Source organism: Phyllobates terribilis, unplaced genomic scaffold (assembly GCF_046119375.1).
Source record: "Phyllobates terribilis strain yellow unplaced genomic scaffold, ASM4611937v1 Scaffold_13__5_contigs__length_258822181, whole genome shotgun sequence".
NCBI classification, from domain to species: domain Eukaryota; kingdom Metazoa; phylum Chordata; class Amphibia; order Anura; family Dendrobatidae; genus Phyllobates; species Phyllobates terribilis.
The window spans coordinates 24,296,266-24,318,111 of record NW_027362773.1 but is presented as its reverse complement, the minus strand read 5'-3'; positions in this window follow the sequence as shown (position 1 = coordinate 24,318,111).

The following is a 21,846-nucleotide window of genomic DNA, read 5'->3' as shown; positions in this document are numbered from 1 at the left end:
TCGGTTGAATCGCTCTGGAACTGAAATCGGAATGCTCACTGACATTTCCCCTATCTGAAAGTCTGATAAACGCCGGAAAAATGACTAAGTCCCCCAAAAAAAATGTTTTCAACGTTTTTCAATTTTACCCCCGTGCGATATATATTCTACCCACACACATTTGGAACTCTCCTGGGGTACCCTCACACATATTATTCCCTCATTTAGTGGATATTTTCACAAAAAAGTGAAATTTTCAAAAATTCAGAAAATTGGCTGAAAACTACTAAATATGAAGGACTCATCGGGCGAATCGCTCTGGAACTGAAATCGGAACGCTCACTGACATTTCCCCTATCTGAAAGTCTGATAAACGCCGGAAAAATGACTAAGTCCCCCAAAAAAATGTTTTCAACTTTTTTCAATTTTACCCCTGTGGATATATATTCTACCCACACACATTTGGAACTCTCCTGGGGTTCCCTCACACATATTATTCCCTCATTTAGTGGATATTTTCACAAAAAAGTGAAATTTTCAAAAATTCAGAAAATTGGCTGAAAACGACTAAATATGAAGGGCTCATAGGGCGAATCGCTCTGGAACTGAAATCAGAACGCTCACTGACATTTCCCCTATCTGAAAGTCTGATAAACGCCGGAAAAATGACTAAGTCCCCCAAAAGAATGTTTTCAACTTTTTTCAATTTTACCCCTGTGGATATACATTCTACCCACACACATTTTGAACTCTCCTCAGGTACCCTCACCCATATTGTTCCCTCATTTAGTGGATATTTTCACAAAAAAGTGAAATTTTCAAAAATTCTGAAAATTGGTTGAAAACGGCTAAATATGAAGGACTCATTGGGCGAATCGCTCTGGAACTGAAATCGGAACGCTCACTGACATTTCCCCTATCTGAAAGTCTGATAAACGCTGGAAAAATGACTAAGTCCCTCAAAAAATTTTTTTAAACTTTTTTAAATTTTACCCCTGTGGATATATATTCCACCCACACACATTTGGTACTCTCCTGGGGTACCCTCACACATATTATTCCCTCATTTAGTGGATATATTCACAAAAAAGTGAAATTTTCAAAAATTCAGAAAATTGGTTGAAAACGACTAAATATGAAGGACTCATTGGGCGAATCGCTATGGAACTGAAATCGGAACGCTCACTGACATTTCCCCTATCTGAAAGTTTGATAAACGCCGGAAAAATGACTAAGTCCCCAAAAATTTTTTTTTCAACTTTTTTAAATTTTTCCCCTGTGGATATATATTCTACCCACACACATTTGGAACTCTCCTGGGGTACCCTCACACATATTATTCCCTCATTTAGTAGATATTTTCACAAAAAAGTGAAATTTTCAAAAATTCAGAAAATTGGCTGAAAACGACTAAATATGAAGGACTCATCGGGCGAATCGCTCTGGATCTGAAATTAGAACGCTCACTGACATTTCCCCTATCTGAAAGTCTGATAAACGCATGAAAAATGACTTAAGTCCGAAAAAAAATTTTTTTAAACTTTTTTCAATTTTACCCCTGTGGATATATATTCTACCCACACACATTTGGAACTCTCCTGGGGTACCCTAACACATATTATTCCCTCATTTAGTGGATATTTTCACAAAAAAGTGAAATTTTCCAATATTCAGAAAATTGGCTGAAAACGACTAAATATGAAGGACTCATCGGGCGAATCGCTCTGGAACTGAAATCGGAATGCTGACTGACATTTCCCCTATCTGAAAGTCTGATAAACGCCGGAAAAATAACTAAGTCTAAAAAAAATTTTTTTTCAACTTTTTTCAATTTTACCCCCGTGGGATATATATTCTACCCACACACATTTGGAACTCTCCTGGGGTACCCTCACACATATTATTCCCTCATTTAGTGGATATTTTCACAAAAAAGTAAAATTTTCAAAAGTTCAGAAAATTGGCTGAAAACGACTAAATATGAAGGACTCATTGGGCGAATCGCTCTGGAACTGAAATTGGAACGCTCACTGACATTTCCCCTATCTGAAAGTCTGATAAACGCCGGAGAAATGACTAAGTCCCCCAAAAAAAATGTTTTCAACTTTTTTCAATTTTACCCCCGTGCGATATATATTCTACCCACACACATTTGGAACTCTCCTGGGGTACCCTCACACATATTATTCCCTCATTTAGTGGATATTTTCACAAAAAAAGTGAAATTTTCAAAAATTCAGAAAATTGGCTGAAAACGACTAAATATGAAGGACTCATCGGGCGAATCGCTCTGGATCTGAAATTAGAACGCTCACTGACATTTCCCCTATCTGAAAGTCTTATAAACGCACGAAAAATGACTTAAGTCCGAAAAAAATTTTTTTTAAACTTTTTTCAATTTTACCCCTGTGGATATATATTCTACCCACACACATTTGGAACTCTCCTGGGGTACCCTAACACATATTATTCCCTCATTTAGTGGATATTTTCACAAAAAAGTGAAATTTTCAAATATTCAGAAAATTGGCTGAAAACGACTAAATATGAAGGACTCATCGGGCGAATCGCTCTGGAACTGAAATCGGAATGCTGACTGACATTTCCCCTATCTGAAAGTCTGATAAACGCCGGAAAAATAACTAAGTCCCCCAAAATTTTTTTTTTAACTTTTTTCAATTTTTCCCCTGTGGATATATATTCTACCCACACACATTTGGAACTCTCCTGAGGTACCCTCACACATATTATTCCCTCATTTAGTGGATATTTTCACAAAAAAAGTGAAATTTTCAAAAATTCAGAAAATTGGCTGAAAACGACAAAATATGAAGGACTCATCGGGCGAATCACTCTGGAACTGAAATTGCAACGCTCACTGACATTTCCCCTATCTGAAAGTCTGATAAACGCCGGAAAAATGACTAAGTCCCCCAAAAAAATGTTTTCAACTTTTTTCAATTTTACCCCTGTGGATATACATTCTACCCACACACATTTTGAACTCTCCTAGGGTACCCTCACACATATTATTCCCTCATTTAGTGGATATTTTCACAAAAAAGTGAAATTTTCAAAAATTCAGAAAATTTGTTGAAAACGACTAAATATGAAGGACTCATTGGGCGAATCGCTATGGAACTGAAATCGGAACGCTCACTGACATTTCCCCTATCTGAAAGTCTGATAAACGCCGGAAAAATGACTAAGTCCCCAAAAATTTTTTTTTCAACTTTTTTAAATTTTTCCCCTGTGGATATATATTCTACCCACACACATTTGGAACTCTCCTGGGGTACCCTCACACATATTATTCCCTCATTTAGTGGATATTTTCACAAAAAAGTGAAATTTTCAACAGTTCAGAAAATTGGCTGAAAACGACTAAATATGAAGGACTCATAGGGCGAATCGCTCTGGAACTGAAATCAGAACGCTCACTGACATTTCCCCTATCTGAATGTCTGATAAACGCCGGAAAAATGACTAACTCCCCCCAAAAAAATTTTTCATCTTTTTTCAATTTTACACCCGTGCGATATATATTCTACCCACACACATTTGGAACTCTCCTGAGGTACCCTCACACATATTATTCCCTCATTTAGTGGATATTTTCACAAAAAAGTGAAATTTTCAAAAATTCAGAAAATTGGCTGAAAACGACTAAATATGAAGGACTCATCGGGCAAATCGCTCTGGAACTGAAATCGGAACGCTCACTGACATTTCCCCTATCTGAAAGTCTGATAAACGCCGGAAAAATGACTAAGTCCAAAAAAATTTTTTTTCAATTTTACCCCCGTGGGATATATATTCTACCCACACACATTTGGAACTCTCCTGGGGTACCCTCACACATATTATTTCCTCATTTAGTGGATATTTTCACAAAAAAGTGAAATTTTCAAAAATTCTGAAAATTGGCTGAAAACGACTAAATATGAAGGACTCATCGGGCGAATCACTCTGGAACTGAAATCGGAACGCTCTCTGACATTTCCCCTATTTGAAAGTCTGATAAACGCCGGAAAAATGACTAAGTCCCCCAAAAAATTTTTTTCAACTTTTTTCAATTTTACCCCTGTGGATATATATTCTACCCACACACATTTGGAACTCTCCTGGGGTACCCTCACACATATTATTCCCTCATTTAGTGGATATTTTCACAAAAAAGTGAAATTTTCAAATATTCAGAAAATTGGCTGAAAACGACTAAATATGAAGGACTCATCCGGCGAATCGCTCTGGAACTGAAATCGGAACGCTCACTGACATTTCCCCTATCTGAAAGTCTGATAAACGCCGGAAAAATGACTAAGTCCCCCAAAAAAATTTTTTCAACTTTTTTCAATTTTACCCCCGTGCGATATAAATTCTACCCACACATATTTGGAACTCTCCTGGGGTACCCTCACACATATTATTCCCTCATTTAGTGGATATTTTCACATAAAAGTGAAGTTTTCAAAAGTTGAGAAAATTGGCTGAAAACGACTAAATATGAAGGACTCATCGGGTGAATCGCTCTGGAACTGAAATTGGAACGCTCACTGACATTTCCCCTATCTGAAAGTCTGAGAAACGCCGGAAAAATGACTAAGTCCAAAAAAATTTATTTTCAATTTTACCCCCGTGGGATATATATTCTACCCACACACATTTGGAACTCTCCTGGGGTACCCTCACACATATTATTCCCTCATTTAGTGGATATTTTCACAAAAAAGTGAAATTTTCAAAAATTCAGAAAATTGGCTGAAAACGACTAAATATGAAGGACTCATTGAGCGAATCGCTCTGGAACTGAAATCGGAATGCTCACTGACATTTCCCCTATCTGAAAGTCTGATAAACGCCGGAAAACTGACTAAGTCCCCCAAAAATTTTTTTTCGACTTTTTTCAATTTTACCCCTTTGGATATGTATTCTACCCACACACATTTGGAAGTCTCCTGGGGTACCCTCAAACATATTATTCCCTCATTTAGTGGATATTTTCACAAAAAAAGTGAAATTTTCAAATATTCAGAAAATTGGCTGAAAATAACTAAATATGAAGGACTCATCGGGCGAATCGCTCTGGAACTGAAATCAGAACGCTCACTGACATTTCCCCTATCTGAAAGTCTGATAAACGCCGGAAAAATGACTAACTCCCCCCAAAAAAATTTTTCATCTTTTTTCAATTTTACCCCCGTGCGATATATATTCTACCCACACACATTTGGAACTCTCCTGGGGTACCCTCACACATATTATTCCCTCATTTAGTGGATATTTTAACAAAAAAGTGAAATTTTCAAAAATTCAGAAAATTGGCTGAAAACGACTAAATTCGAAGGACTCATCGGGCAAATCGGTCTGGAACTGAAATCGGAACGCTCACTGACATTTCCCCTATCTGAAAGTCTGATAAACGCCGGAAAAATGACTAAGTCCAAAAAAATTTTTTTTCAATTTTACCCCCGTGGGATATATATTCTACCCACACATATTTGGAACTCTCCTGGGGTACCCTCACACATATTATTTCCTCATTTAGTGGATATTTTCACAAAAAAGTGAAATTTTCAAAAATTCTGAAAATTGGCTGAAAACGACTAAATATGAAGGACTCATCGGGCGAATCACTCTGGAACTGAAATCGGAACGCTCTCTGACATTTCCCCTATTTGAAAGTCTGATAAACGCCGGAAAAATGACTAAGTCCCCCAAAAAATTTTTTTCAACTTTTTTCAATTTTACCCCTGTGGATATATATTCTACCCAAACACATTTGGAACTCTCCTGGGGTACCCTCACACATATTATTCCCTCATTTAGTGGATATTTTCACAAAAAAGTGAAATTTTCAAATATTCAGAAAATTGGCTGAAAACGACTAAATATGAAGGACTCATCCGGCGAATCGCTCTGGAACTGAAATCGGAACGCTCACTGACATTTCCCCTATCTGAAAGTCTGATAAACGCCGGAAAAATGACTAAGACCCCCAAAATTTTTTTTTTTTACTTTTTTCAATTTTTCCCCTGTGGATATATATTCTACCCACACACATTTGGAACTCTCCTGGGGTACCCTCACACATATTATTCCCTCATTTAGTGGATATTTTCACAAAAAAGTGAAATTTTCAAATATTCAGAAAATTGGCTGAAAACAACTAAATATGAAGGACTCATCCGGCGAATCGCTCTGGAACTGAAATCGGAACGCTCACTGACATTTCCCCTATCTGAAAGTCTGATAAACGCCGGAAAAATGACTAAGTCCCCCAAAAAAATTTTTTCAACTTTTTTCAATTTTACCCCCGTGCGATATAAATTCTACCCACACACATTTGGAACTCTCCTGGGGTACCCTCACACATATTATTCCCTCATTTAGTGGATATTTTCACAAAAAAGTGAAGTTTTCAAAAATTCAGAAAATTGGCTGAAAATGACTAAATATGAAGGACTCATCGGGCGAATCGCTCTGGAACTGAAATCAGAACGCTCACTGACATTTCCTCTATCTGAAAGTCTGATAAACGCCGGAAAAATGACTAAGTCCCCAAAAAATTTTTTTTCAACTTTTTCAATTTTACCCCTGTGGATATATATTCTACCCACACACATTTGGAAGTCTCCTGGGGTACTCTCACACATATTATTCCCTCATTTAGTGGATATTTTCACAAAAAAGTGAAATTTTCAAAAGTTGAGAAAATTGGCTGAAAACGACTAAATATGAAGGACTCATCGGGTGAATCGCTCTGGAACTGAAATTGGAACGCTCACTGACATTTCCCCTATCTGAAAGTCTGAGAAACGCCGGAAAAATGACTAAGTCCAAAAAAATTTTTTTTCAATTTTACCCCCGTGGGATATATATTCTACCCACACACATTTGGAACTCTCCTGGGGTACCCTCACACATATTATTCCCTCATTTAGTGGATATTTTCACAAAAAAGTGAAATTTTCAAAAATTCAGAAAATTGGCTGAAAACGACTAAATATGAAGGACTCATTGGGCGAATCGCTCTGGAACTGAAATCGGAATGCTCACTGACATTTCCCCTATCTGAAAGTCTGATAAACGCCGGAAAACTGACTAAGTCCCCCAAAAATTTTTTTTCGACTTTTTTCAATTTTACCCCTGTGGATATGTATTCTACCCACACACATTTGGAAGTCTCCTGGGGTACCCTCAAACATATTATTCCCTCATTTAGTGGATATTTTCACAAAAAAGTGAAATTTTCAAATATTCAGAAAATTGGCTGAAAACGACTAAATATGAAGGACTCATCCGGCGAATCGCTCTGGAACTGAAATCGGAACGCTCACTGACATTTCCCCTATCTGAAAGTCTGATAAACGCCGGAAAAATGACTAAGTCCCCCAAAATTTTTTTTTTTTACTTTTTTCAATTTTTCCCCTGTGGATATATATTCTACCCACACACATTTGGAACTCTCCTGGGGTACCCTCACACATATTATTCCCTCATTTAGTGGATATTTTCACAAAAAAGTGAAATTTTCAACAGTTCAGAAAATTGGCTGAAAACGACTAAATATGAAGGACTCATAGGGCGAATCGCTCTGGAACTGAAATCAGAACGCTCACTGACATTTCCCCTATCTGAAAGTCTGATAAACGCCGGAAAAATGACTAACTCCCCCCAAAAAAATTTTTCATCTTTTTTCAATTTTACCCCCGTGCGATATATATTCTACCCACACACATTTGGAACTCTCCTGGGGTACCCTCACACATATTATTCCCTCATTTAGTGGATATTTTAACAAAAAAGTGAAATTTTCAAAAATTCAGAAAATTGGCTGAAAATGACTAAATATGAAGGACTCATCGGGCAAATCGCTCTGGAACTGAAATCGGAACGCTCACTGACATTTCCCCTATCTGAAAGTCTGATAAACGCCGGAAAAATGACTAAGTCCAAAAAAATTTTTTTTCAATTTTACCCCCGTGGGATATATATTCTACCCACACACATTTGGAACTCTCCTGGGGTACCCTCACACATATTATTTCCTCATTTAGTGGATATTTTCACAAAAAAGTGAAATTTTCAAAAATTCTGAAAATTGGCTGAAAACGACTAAATATGAAGGACTCATCGGGCGAATCACTCTGGAACTGAAATCGGTACGCTCTCTGACATTTCCCCTATTTGAAAGTCTGATAAACGCCGGAAAAATGACTAAGTCCCCCAAAAAAATTTTTTAAACTTTTTTCAATTTTACCCCCGTGCGATATAAATTCTACCCACACACATTTGGAACTCTCCTGGGGTACCCTCACACATATTATTCCCTCATTTAGTGGATATTTTCACAAAAAAGTGAAATTTTCAAATATTCAGAAAATTGGCTGAAAACAACTAAATATGAAGGACTCATCGTGCGAATCGCTCTGGAACTGAAATCGGAACGCTCACTGACATTTCCCCTATCTGAAAGTCTGATAAACGCTGGAAAAATGACTAAGTCCCCCAAAATTTTTTTTTTTTACTTTTTTCAATTTTTCCCCTGTGGATATATGTTATGCACACGCCCGGACTGACTGGCGTGTGCGGGTGTTGTGGTTCCACTGGACCATGGACCGGAGAGTGCCTGGAGGGGCGTGACTAAGTATCTGGCCGATCCGACCAAGGTGGCACGACGGCATACGACGCCAGTGCACCAGGGAGAAACCGGGCAGAGGGACCAGGTGCTACTCCAGGTCAAACTCCGGACACGGGGGTTGACCCACACTGGGATTACTGGAACAGGCAGGTTAGGCTGCCACAGACTGGTGGATGTAAGCAAACACGGCAGGTATGCAGATGGTTGGATACAGGCGAGTATGCAGGCAGGGAGGTACTGGCCGAAAGGACGGGCTGGAGCACAGAGAGGTTAAGACCCAGTACAGACTGGGTCACAGAACCGCAGATGCGGTAGACAACCACAGCAGAGAGGGAACGCCCGAAGCGGTGGGCAAGAACAGAGCAGGACGGGGCTGCAGGAGCAGCGAGCACAAGCAGGGCCGGACAGGACTGCCGGAGCAGCGGGCAGAAGCAGGGCAGGGCGGAAACCGCAGAAGCAGTAAGCAAGATAAGTGCAGAGCAGAAACCGCAGGAGCGGCAAGCAACGCAAGAGCAGAGTGAAAACCGCAAGAGCGGCAAGCTAAGCAGGAGCAGAGCGGACACCGCAAGAGCGGTAAACAAGGCAGGAGCAGAGCAGAAACCGCAAGAGCGGCAAGCTAAGCAGGAGCAGAGCGGACACCGCAAGAGCGGTAAACAAGGCAGGAGCAGAGCAGAAACCGCAAGAGCGGCAAGCTAAGCAGGAGCAGAGCGGACACCGCAGAGCGGTAAACAAGGCAGGAGCAGAGTAGAAACCGCAAGAGCGGCAAGCTAAGCAGGAGCAGAGCGGACACCGCAGAGCGGTAAACAAGGCAGGAGCAGAGCAGAAACCGCAAGAGCGGCAAGCTAAGCAGGAGCAGAGCGGACACCGCAGAGCGGTAAACAAGGCAGGAGCAGAGCAGAAACCGCAAGAGCGGCAAGCTAAGCAGGAGCAGAGCGGACACCGCAGAGCGGTAAACAAGGCAGGAGCAGAGCAGAAACCGCAAGAGCGGCAAGCTAAGCAGGAGCAGAGCGGACACCGCAGAGCGGTAAACAAGGCAGGAGCAGAGCAGAAACCGCAAGAGCGGCAAGCTAAGCAGGAGCAGAGCGGACACCGCAGAGCGGTAAACAAGGCAGGAGCAGAGCAGAAACCGCAAGAGCGGCAAGCTAGGCAGGAGCAGAGCGGACACCGCAGAGCGGTAAACAAGGCAAGGGGATAGGACTCTGTTCACAAAGAACAGATGGAGAAGGAAAGGCAGAACCAGAAGCACGCACAGTACTTACATAGAAGTAGCGAGCGTACACTAAATTCACAACAGAGGTACAGAGACGACGAGAAGGAATTTAGGAGCGGGTTCAGACTCTGCAGAAAGATGCAGAAAACAGACATAGAGGGAAAAGGGAGACAAGGTTAAAGTAGAAACGAGGCACAGACAACAGGGAACAGAGGAACGGGAACAGAGACAGCAAGGCAGGAACACAAACAGGACTCTGTTCAGACGGGAACAGATACCACAAGGCAGGAACACAAACAGGACTCTGTTCAGACGGGAACAGATACCGCAAGGCAGGGACACAAACAGGACTCTGTTCAGACGGGAACAGATACCGCAAGGCAGAGACACAAACAGGACTCTGTTCAGACGGGAACAGATACCGCAAGGCACAGACAGGCAGATCTAGGAATACGGCCCCTAGAAGGCGAAAGAACAGGCAAGAAGCGTGTTCACAAGAACAGACCACAGTTCAGACACAGAACAGGAAAACAGGATAGGACCTGGCATGTCAGAGACAAAAAGCCAACTGACAAGAAACAATGCTCAGGCGCCATCTTGAGGAAGAAGGTGGTATAAATACCCAAAGATGGACAGCAATAGGCTGAAGGTACAACAGGGGCGTGTCCGCAGCAGGTACAAGAAACAGGAAGTTCAGCGGGCGTCGCCCTATGCAGCCAAAGTGGAGCAGAGCAGAGCACAAGGAAAGAAGCCAGACCAGGAAGCTGGGCGGGAGATGAAGTTTGCGATCTTGCATGATGAGAGATGGAACACCATGCAAGAACGCCGCCAGGTATGCTACAGTACCCCCCCCCCTTACGCCCCCTCTTCTTCAGGCCTGCAAGGATCTTCCGCAGGGAATTTGGGGGCCAATCCCTCTCTTCAAGGAGATTACTTCTATTGTCCACAGGAGGAGACAAAACTGGTCTTATAATCTGGATGGCTAGGATGCGACTTCCCATCCAGCCATCTTCAGCAACAGATGAAACGGGTGAAGTACCAGAAACAGCACACAAAAAAGTCTCTCTACATTTATTTTTAGGCAGCACCCCAAAAAGTTCAGGAGACAACTGGAGGTCCTCTGCCGGGTTGAAGGGGTGCAGAGACTCGGGGGTAGCCTCTGCTTCGGGGTACATCTTGTCAAGCTCACAGGATGAAATGGGCAAAGTATCAGGTACAAGGTGTAGAGAAGACACTGCCTCTTTGTTATGTGGTGGTACCCCGGAGGATTCAGGAAACAACTGGGGGTCCTCCGCCAGGTTGGAGGGATACCGAGACTCGAGGGTAACCTCTGCTTCGGAGTACACAAGGTCAGACTCACTGGAAGAAGCGGGCGAGGTATCAGGTACCGAGTAAAGGAGAGTCTCTGTCCATTCGCTATCAGGTAGCACCCCGGAGGGTTCAGGAGATGACTGGAGGGCCTCCGCCTGGTCGGAGGGGTGTAGAAACTCGGGGGTAACCTCTGCTTCGGAGTACACTAGGTCGGACTCACTGGAAGAAGCGGGCGAGGTATCAGGTACAGAGAATAGGAGAGTCTCTGTCCTTTCGCTACCAGGTAGCACCCCGAAGGGTTCTGGAGACAACTGGAGGTCCTCCGCCTGGTCAGAGGGGTGTAGAGACTCGGGAGTAACTACCACTTTGAGGCACCCATTGTCAGGCCCACAGGACTGAGCGGACGAAGTATCGGGTACCGGGTGTAGGGAAGTCTCTCTCCAATTGTCATCGAGTGGTATCCCGGAGGATTCAGGAGGCAACAAGGGGTCCTCCACCAGGTAGTAGAGGTGTACAGACTCGGAGGTAAACACAGCTTCGGAGCATCCTTGGACATGCACACTGGTTAAAGTGGGTGTAGAATCTGATGCCAGGTGCAGGAAGCTCTCCTGTGTGGACTCTGGATGGGTAGCAGTCTCTTCTGGCTGGAGAACTGGTGCACCACCCACGCACATCACCCGCTGGGGCTTCTCCGGGATACAGGAAGATGAAGCTTCAGTAGGGACTTCAAGGTTGGGGTCAGGAGGTCTCAGGGAGGACAGACCCTGGCGTGACGGCTTGCCTCTGCGTCTAGCACGTCTGGACTGCCTCTTGAGGTTGGGAGCAGTATTCCGGAGAGTGTAGTCATCCTGAGTGGATTCAGGGCAAGCAACAGTCTTTTCGGGCAGGAGAACTTGTGCGCTACCTATGCACATTACCCGTCGGGGCTGCTCCGGGATACAGGGAAGTGAAGCTTCAGCAGGGGCTTCAGGGTTAGGATCATCGAAAGCCAAAAGGAAGGCCACCAGGAAGGCCTGTAGGTCAAGAACGATAGGATCCTGTGCTTCCCATAGGGGGTTGATCCATTCCAAGGCATCACCCGCTAGGTTGGACATTATAAATCCCACCTTAACCCGATCAGAAGAATAAGCATTAGCATAGAACCGGAACTGCAGCAAGCATTGCCACACAAACGCACGGCATTGTTTTGGATCCCCGTAGTACCGTGGTGGATCCGCGGGAGCAGGTGCAGCTTCAGCAGGGACTCCAGGGTTGGGGTCATCGAAGACCATTAGGAAGGCCACCAGGAAGGCCTGCAGGTCAAGGACGATAGGATCCAAAGCTTCCCATAGGGGGGTGACCCACTTCAAGGCATCCCCCGCTAGGTAGTCAATTATAAATGCCACTTTAGACCAATCAGAAGGAAAAGAAAGAGGGTAGAACTTGAAGTGCAGCATGCATTGCTCCACAAATGCACGACTTTGTTTTGGATCCCCATAGTACTGGGGCGGATCCGCAGGAACGGGTGCAGAAAGCTCCATCTGGACGGTTGCGAAATTAGCCTGGAACTCAGCTAGAGAAAAAAAAAAATGTATTTATTTATTTTTAATGCACGTATTAGCTGGAAAACGTCTCATAGAGCGAAGGCCGTGGGGCTCAACGGGAACCATGGCCTGAGCATGCTGTTATGCACACGCCCGGACTGACTGGCGTGTGCGGGTGTTGTGGTTCCACTGGACCATGGACCGGAGAGTGCCTGGAGGGGCGTGACTAAGTATCTGGCCGATCCGACCAAGGTGGCACGACGGCATACGACGCCAGTGCACCAGGGAGAAACCGGGCAGAGGGACCAGGTGCTACTCCAGGTCAAACTCCGGACACGGGGGTTGACCCACACTGGGATTACTGGAACAGGCAGGTTAGGCTGCCACAGACTGGTGGATGTAAGCAAACACGGCAGGTATGCAGATGGGTGGATACAGGCGAGTATGCAGGCAGGGAGGTACTGGCCGAAAGGACGGGCTGGAGCACAGAGAGGTTAAGACCCAGTACAGACTGGGTCACAGAACCGCAGATGCGGTAGACAACCACAGCAGAGAGGGAACGCCCGAAGCGGTGGGCAAGAACAGAGCAGGACGGGGCTGCAGGAGCAGCGATCACAAGCAGGGCAGGACAGGACTGCCGGAGCAGTGGGCAGAAGCAGGGCAGGGCGGAAACCGCAGAAGCAGTAAGCAAGATAAGAGCAGAGCAGAAACCGCAGGAGCGGCAAGCAAGGCAAGAGCAGAGTGAAAACCGCAAGAGCGGCAAGCTAAGCAGGAGCAGAGCGGACACCGCAAGAGCGGTAAACAATGCAGGAGCAGAGCAGAAACCGCAAGAGCGGCAAGCTAAGCAGGAGCAGAGCGGACACCGCAGAGCGGTAAACAAGGCAGGAGCAGAGTAGAAACCGCAAGAGCGGCAAGCTAAGCAGGAGCAGAGCGGACACCGCAGAGCGGTAAACAAGGCAGGAGCAGAGCAGAAACCGCAAGAGCGGCAAGCTAAGCAGGAGCAGAGCGGACACCGCAGAGCGGTAAACAAGGCAGGAGCAGAGCAGAAACCGCAAGAGCGGCAAGCTAAGCAGGAGCAGAGCGGACACCGCAGAGCGGTAAACAAGGCAGGAGCAGAGCAGAAACCGCAAGAGCGGCAAGCTAAGCAGGAGCAGAGCGGACACCGCAGAGCGGTAAACAAGGCAGGAGCAGAGCAGAAACCGCAAGAGCGGCAAGCTAAGCAGGAGCAGAGCGGACACCGCAGAGCGGTAAACAAGGCAGGAGCAGAGCAGAAACCGCAAGAGCGGCAAGCTAAGCAGGAGCAGAGCGGACACCGCAGAGCGGTAAACAAGGCAAGGGGATAGGACTCTGTTCACAAAGAACAGATGGAGAAGGAAAGGCAGAACCAGAAGCACGCACAGTACTTACATAGAAGTAGCGAGCGTACACTAAATTCACAACAGAGGTACAGAGACGACGAGAAGGAATTTAGGAGCGGGTTCAGACTCTGCAGAAAGACCCAGAAAACAGACATAGAGGGAAAAGGGAGACAAGGTTAAAGTAGAAACGAGGCACAGACAACAGGGAACAGAGGAACGGGAACAGAGACAGCAAGGCAGGAACACAAACAGGACTCTGTTCAGACGGGAACAGATACCACAAGGCAGGAACACAAACAGGACTCTGTTCAGACGGGAACAGATACCGCAAGGCAGGGACACAAACAGGACTCTGTTCAGACGGGAACAGATACCGCAAGGCAGAGACACAAACAGGACTCTGTTCAGACGGGAACAGATACCGCAAGGCACAGACAGGCAGATCTAGGAATACGGCCCCTAGAAGGCGAAAGAACAGGCAAGAAGCGTGTTCACAAGAACAGACCACAGTTCAGACACAGAACAGGAAAACAGGATAGGACCTGGCATGTCAGAGACAAAAAGCCAACTGACAAGAAACAATGCTCAGGCGCCATCTTGAGGAAGAAGGTGGTATAAATACCCAAAGATGGACAGCAATAGGCTGAAGGTGCAACAGGGGTGTGTCCGCAGCAGGTACAAGAAACAGGAAGTTCAGCGGGCGTCGCCCTATGCAGCCAAAGTGGAGCAGAGCAGAGCACAAGGAAAGAAGCCAGACCAGGAAGCTGGGCGGGAGATGAAGTTTGCGATCTTGCATGATGAGAGATGGAACACCATGCAAGAACGCCGCCAGGTATGCTACAGTACCCCCCCCCCCCTTACGCCCCCTCTTCTTCAGGCCTGCAAGGATCTTCCGCAGGGAATTTGGGGGCCAATCCCTCTCTTCAAGGAGATTACTTCTATTGTCCACAGGAGGAGACAAAACTGGTCTTATAATCTGGATGGCTAGGATGCGACTTCCCATCCAGCCATCTTCAGCAACAGATGAAACGGGTGAAGTACCAGAAACAGCACACAAAAAAGTCTCTCTACATTTATTTTTAGGCAGCACCCCAAAAAGTTCAGGAGACAACTGGAGGTCCTCTGCCGGGTTGGAGGGGTGCAGAGACTCGGGGGTAGCCTCTGCTTCAGGGTACATCTTGTCAAGCTCACAGGATGAAATGGGCAAAGTATCAGGTACAAGGTGTAGAGAAGACACTGCCTCTTTGTTATGTGGTGGTACCCCGGAGGATTCAGGAAACAACTGGGGGTCCTCCGCCAGGTTGGAGGGATACCGAGACTCGAGGGTAACCTCTGCTTCGGAGTACACAAGGTCAGACTCACTGGAAGAAGCGGGCGAGGTATCAGGTACCGAGTAAAGGAGAGTCTCTGTCCATTCGCTATCAGGTAGCACCCCGGAGGGTTCAGGAGACGACTGGAGGGCCTCCGCCTGGTCGGAGGGGTGTAGAAACTCGGGGGTAACCTCTGCTTCGGAGTACACTAGGTCGGACTCACTGGAAGAAGCGGGCGAGGTATCAGGTACAGAGAATAGGAGAGTCTCTGTCCTTTCGCTACCAGGTAGCACCCCGAAGGGTTCTGGAGACAACTGGAGGTCCTCCGCCTGGTCAGAGGGGTGTAGAGACTCGGGAGTAACTACCACTTTGAGGCACCCATTGTCAGGCCCACAGGACTGAGCGGACGAAGTATCGGGTACCGGGTGTAGGGAAGTCTCTCTCCAATTGTCATCGAGTGGTATCCCGGAGGATTCAGGAGGCAACAAGGGGTCCTCCACCAGGTAGTAGAGGTGTACAGACTCGGAGGTAAACACAGCTTCGGAGCATCCTTGGACATGCACACTGGTTAAAGTGGGTGTAGAATCTGATGCCAGGTGCAGGAAGCTCTCCTGTGTGGACTCTGGATGGGTAGCAGTCTCTTCTGGCTGGAGAACTGGTGCACCACCCACGCACATCACCCGCTGGGGCTTCTCCGGGATACAGGAAGATGAAGCTTCAGTAGGGACTTCAAGGTTGGGGTCAGGAGGTCTCAGGGAGGACAGACCCTGGCGTGACGGCTTGCCTCTGCGTCTAGCACGTCTGGACTGCCTCTTGAGGTTGGGAGCAGTATTCCGGAGAGTGTAGTCATCCTGAGTGGATTCAGGGCAAGCAACAGTCTTTTCGGGCAGGAGAACTTGTGCGCTACCTATGCACATTACCCGTCGGGGCTGCTCCGGGATACAGGGAAGTGAAGCTTCAGCAGGGGCTTCAGGGTTAGGATCATCGAAAGCCAAAAGGAAGGCCACCAGGAAGGCCTGTAGGTCAAGAACGATAGGATCCTGTGCTTCCCATAGGGGGTTGATCCATTCCAAGGCATCACCCGCTAGGTTGGACATTATAAATCCCACCTTAACCCGATCAGAAGAATAAGCATTAGCATAGAACCGGAACTGCAGCAAGCATTGCCACACAAACGCACGGCATTGTTTTGGATCCCCGTAGTACCGTGGTGGATCCGCGGGAGCAGGTGCAGCTTCAGCAGGGACTCCAGGGTTGGGGTCATCGAAGACCATTAGGAAGGCCACCAGGAAGGCCTGCAGGTCAAGGACGATAGGATCCAAAGCTTCCCATAGGGGGGTGACCCACTTCAAGGCATCCCTCGCTAGGTAGTCAATTATAAATGCCACTTTAGACCAATCAGAAGGATAAGAAAGAGGGTAGAACTTGAAATGCAGCATGCATTGCTCCACAAATGCACGACTTTGTTTTGGATCCCCATAGTACTGGGGCGGATCCGCAGGAACGGGTGCAGAAAGCTCCATCTGGACGGTTGCGAAATTAGCCTGGAACTCAGCTAGAGAAAAAAAAAAAATGTATTTATTTATTTTTAATGCACGTATTAGCTGGAAAACGTCTCATAGAGCGAAGACCGTGGGGCTCAACGGGAACCATGGCCTGAGCATGCTGTTATGCACACGCCCGGACTGACTGGCGTGTGCGGGTGTTGTGGTTCCACTGGACCATGGACCGGAGAGTGCCTGGAGGGGCGTGACTAAGTATCTGGCCGATCCGACCAAGGTGGCACGACGGCATACGACGCCAGTGCACCAGGGAGAAACCGGGCAGAGGGACCAGGTGCTACTCCAGGTCAAACTCCGGACACGGGGGTTGACCCACACTGGGATTACTGGAACAGGCAGGTTAGGCTGCCACAGACTGGTGGATGTAAGCAAACACGGCAGGTATGCAGATGGGTGGATACAGGCGAGTATGCAGGCAGGGAGGTACTGGCCGAAAGGACGGGCTGGAGCACAGAGAGGTTAAGACCCAGTACAGACTGGGTCACAGAACTGCAGATGCGGTAGACAACCACAGCAGAGAGGGAACGCCCGAAGCGGTGGGCAAGAACAGAGCAGGACGGGGCTGCAGGAGCAGCGATCACAAGCAGGGCAGGACAGGACTGCCGGAGCAGTGGGCAGAAGCAGGGCAGGGCGGAAACCGCAGAAGCAGTAAGCAAGATAAGAGCAGAGCAGAAACCGCAGGAGCGGCAAGCAAGGCAAGAGCAGAGTGAAAACCGCAAGAGCGGCAAGCTAAGCAGGAGCAGAGCGGACACCGCAAGAGCGGTAAACAATGCAGGAGCAGAGCAGAAACCGCAAGAGCGGCAAGCTAAGCAGGAGCAGAGCGGACACCGCAGAGCGGTAAACAAGGCAGGAGCAGAGTAGAAACCGCAAGAGCGGCAAGCTAAGCAGGAGCAGAGCGGACACCGCAGAGCGGTAAACAAGGCAGGAGCAGAGCAGAAACCGCAAGAGCGGGAAGCTAAGCAGGAGCAGAGCGGACACCGCAGAGCGGTAAACAAGGCAGGAGCAGAGCAGAAACCGCAAGAGCGGCAAGCTAAGCAGGAGCAGAGCGGACACCGCAGAGCGGTAAACAAGGCAGGAGCAGAGCAGAAACCGCAAGAGCGGCAAGCTAAGCAGGAGCAGAGCGGACACCGCAGAGCGGTAAACAAGGCAGGAGCAGAGCAGAAACCGCAAGAGCGGCAAGCTAAGCAGGAGCAGAGCGGACACCGCAGAGCGGTAAACAAGGCAGGAGCAGAGCAGAAACCGCAAGAGCGGCAAGCTAAGCAGGAGCAGAGCGGACACCGCAGAGCGGTAAACAAGGCAGGAGCAGAGCAGAAACCGCAAGAGCGGCAAGCTAAGCAGGAGCAGAGCGGACACCGCAGAGCGGTAAACAAGGCAAGGGGATAGGACTCTGTTCACAAAGAACAGACGGAGAAGGAAAGGCAGAACCAGAAGCACGCACAGTACTTACATAGAAGTAGCGAGCGTACACTAAATTCACAACAGAGGTACAGAGACGACGAGAAGGAATTTAGGAGCGGGTTCAGACTCTGCAGAAAGACGCAGAAAACAGACATAGAGGGAAAAGGGAGACAAGGTTAAAGTAGAAACGAGGCACAGACAACAGGGAACAGAGGAACGGGAACAGAGACAGCAAGGCAGGAACACAAACAGGACTCTGTTCAGACGGGAACAGATACCACAAGGCAGGAACACAAACAGGACTCTGTTCAGACGGGAACAGATACCGCAAGGCAGGGACACAAACAGGACTCTGTTCAGACGGGAACAGATACCACAAGGCAGAGACACAAACAGGACTCTGTTCAGACGGGAACAGATACCGCAAGGCACAGACAGGCAGATCTAGGAATACGGCCCCTAGAAGGCGAAAGAACAGGCAAGAAGCGTGTTCACAAGAACAGACCACAGTTCAAACACAGAACAGGAAAACAGGATAGTACCTGGCATGTCAGAGACAAAAAGCCAACTGACAAGAAACAATGCTCAGGCGCCATCTTGAGGAAGAAGGTGGTATAAATACCCAAAGATGGACAGCAATAGGCTGAAGGTGCAACAGGGGCGTGTCCGCAGCAGGTACAAGAAACAGGAAGTTCAGCGGGCGTCGCCCTATGCAGCCAAAGTGGAGCAGAGCAGAGCACAAGGAAAGAAGCCAGACCAGGAAGCTGGGCGGGAGATGAAGTTTGCGATCTTGCATGATGAGAGATGGAACACCATGCAAGAACGCCGCCAGGTATGCTACAATATATATTCTACCCACACACATTTGGAACTCTCCTGGGATACCCTCACACATATTATTCCCTCATTTAGTGGATATTTTCACAAAAAAGTGAAATTTTCAAAAGTTCAGAAAATTGGCTGAAAACGACTAAATATGAAGGACTCATCGGGCGAATCGCTCTGGAACTGAAATCGAAACGCTCACTGACATTTCCCCTATCTGAAAGTCTGATAAATGCTGGAAAAATGACTAAGTCCCCCAAAATTTTTTTTTCAACTTTTTCAATTTTACCCCTGTGGTTATATATTCTACCCACACACATTTGGAACTCTCCTGGGGTACCCTCACACATATTATTCCCTCATTTAGTGGATATTTTCACAAAAAATTGAAATTTTCAAAAATTCTGAAAATTGGCTGAAAACGACTAAATATGAAGGACTCATCGGTTAATCGCTCTGGAACTGAAATCAGAACGCTCAGTGACATTTCCCCTATCTGAAAGTCTGATAAACGCCGGAAAAATGACTAACTCCCCCCAAAAAAATTTTTCACCTTTTTTCAATTTTACCCCCGTGCGATATATATTCTACCCACACACATTTGGAACTCTCCTGGGGTACCCTCACACATATTATTCCCTCATTTAGTGGATATTTTCACAAAAAAGTGAAATTTTCAAAAATTCAGAAAATTGGCTGAAAACGACTAAATATGAAGGACTCATTGGGCGAATCGCTCTGGAACTGAAATCGGAACGCTCACTGACATTTCCCCAATCTGAAAGTCTGATAAACGCCGGAAAAATGACTAAGTCAAAAAAAATTTTTTTTTCAATTTTACCCCCGTGGGATATATATTCTACCCACACACATTTGGAACTCTCCTGCGGTACCCTCACACATATTATTCCCTCATTTAGTGGATATTTTCACAAAAAAGTGAAATTTTCAAAAATTCTGAAAATTGGCTGAAAACGACTAAAGATGAAGGACTCATTGCGCGAATCGCTCTGGAACTGAAATCGGAACGCTCACTGACATTTCCCCTATCTGAAAGTCTGATAAACGCCGGAAAAATGACTAAGTACCCCAAAAAAATTTTTTCAACTTTTTTCAATTTTACCCTTGTGGATATATATTCTACCCACACACATTTGGAACTCTCTTGGGGTACCCTCACACATATTATTCCCTCATTTAGTGGATATTTTCACAAAAAAGTGAAATTTTCAAAAATTCAGAAAATTGGCTGAAAACGACTAAATATGAAGGACTCATCGGGCGAATCGCTGTGGAACTGAAATCAGAATGCTCACTGACATTTCCCCTATCTGAAAGTCTGATAAACGCCGGAAAAATGACTAAGTCCCCCCAAAAAATTTTTTCAACTTTTTTCAACTTTACCCCCGTGCGATACAAATTCTACCCACACACATTTGAAACTCTCCTGAGGTACCCTCACACATATTATTCCCTCATTTAGTGGATATTTTCACAAAAAAGTGAAATTTTCAAAAATTCTGAAAATAGGCTGAAAACGACAAAATATGAAGGACTCATCGGGAGAATCGCTCTGGAACTGAAATCAGAATACTCACTGACATTTCCCCTATCTGAAAGTCTGATAAATGTCGGAAAAATGACTGAGTCCCCCAAAAAAATGTTTTCAACTTTTTTCAATTTTACCCCAGTGCGATATATATTCTACCCACACACATTTGGAACTCTCCTGGGGTACCCTCACACATATTATTCCCTCATTTAGTGGATATTTTCACAAAAAAGTGAAATTTTCAAAAATTCAGAAAATTGGCTGAAAACGACAAAATATGAAGGACTCATCGGGCGAATCACTCTGGAACTGAAATCGGCATGCGCACTGACATTTCCCCTATCTGAAAGTCTGATAAACGCCGGAAAAATGACTAAGTCCAAATAAAATTTTTTTTCAACTTTTTTCAATTTTACCCCAGTGGATATATATTCTACCCACACACATTTGGAACTCTCCTGGGGTACCCTCACACATATTATTCTCTCATTTAGTGGATATTTTCACAAAAAGTGAAATTTTCAAAAATTCAGAAAATTGGCTGAAAACGACTAAATATGAAGGTCTCATCGGTCGAATCGTTCTGGAACTGAAATCGGAACGCTCACTGACATTTCCCCTATCTGAAAGTCTGATAAACGCCGGAAAAATGACTAAGTCCCCAAAAATTTTTTTTTCATCTTTTTTCAATTTTACCCCTGTGGATATATATTCTACCCACACACATTTGGAACTCTCCTGGGGTACCCTCACACATATTATTCCCTCATTTAGTGGATATTTTCACAAAAAAGTGAAATTTTCAAAAATCCAGAAAATTGGCTGAAAACGACTAAATATGAAGGACTCATTGGGCGAATCGCTCTGGAACTGAAATCGGAACGCTCACTGACATTTCCCCAATCTGAAAGTCTGATAAACGCCGGAAAAATGACTAAGTCCCCCAAAAAACCTTTTTCAATTTTACCCCTGTGGATATATATTCTACCCACACTTTTGGAACTCTCCTGGGTTACCCTCACACATATTATTCCTTCACTTAGTGGATATTTTCACAAAAAAGTGAAATTTTCAAAAATTCAGAAAATTGGCTGAAAACGACTAAATATGAAGGACTCATTGAGCGAATCGCTCTGGAACTGAAATCGGAACGCTCACTGACATTTCCCCAATC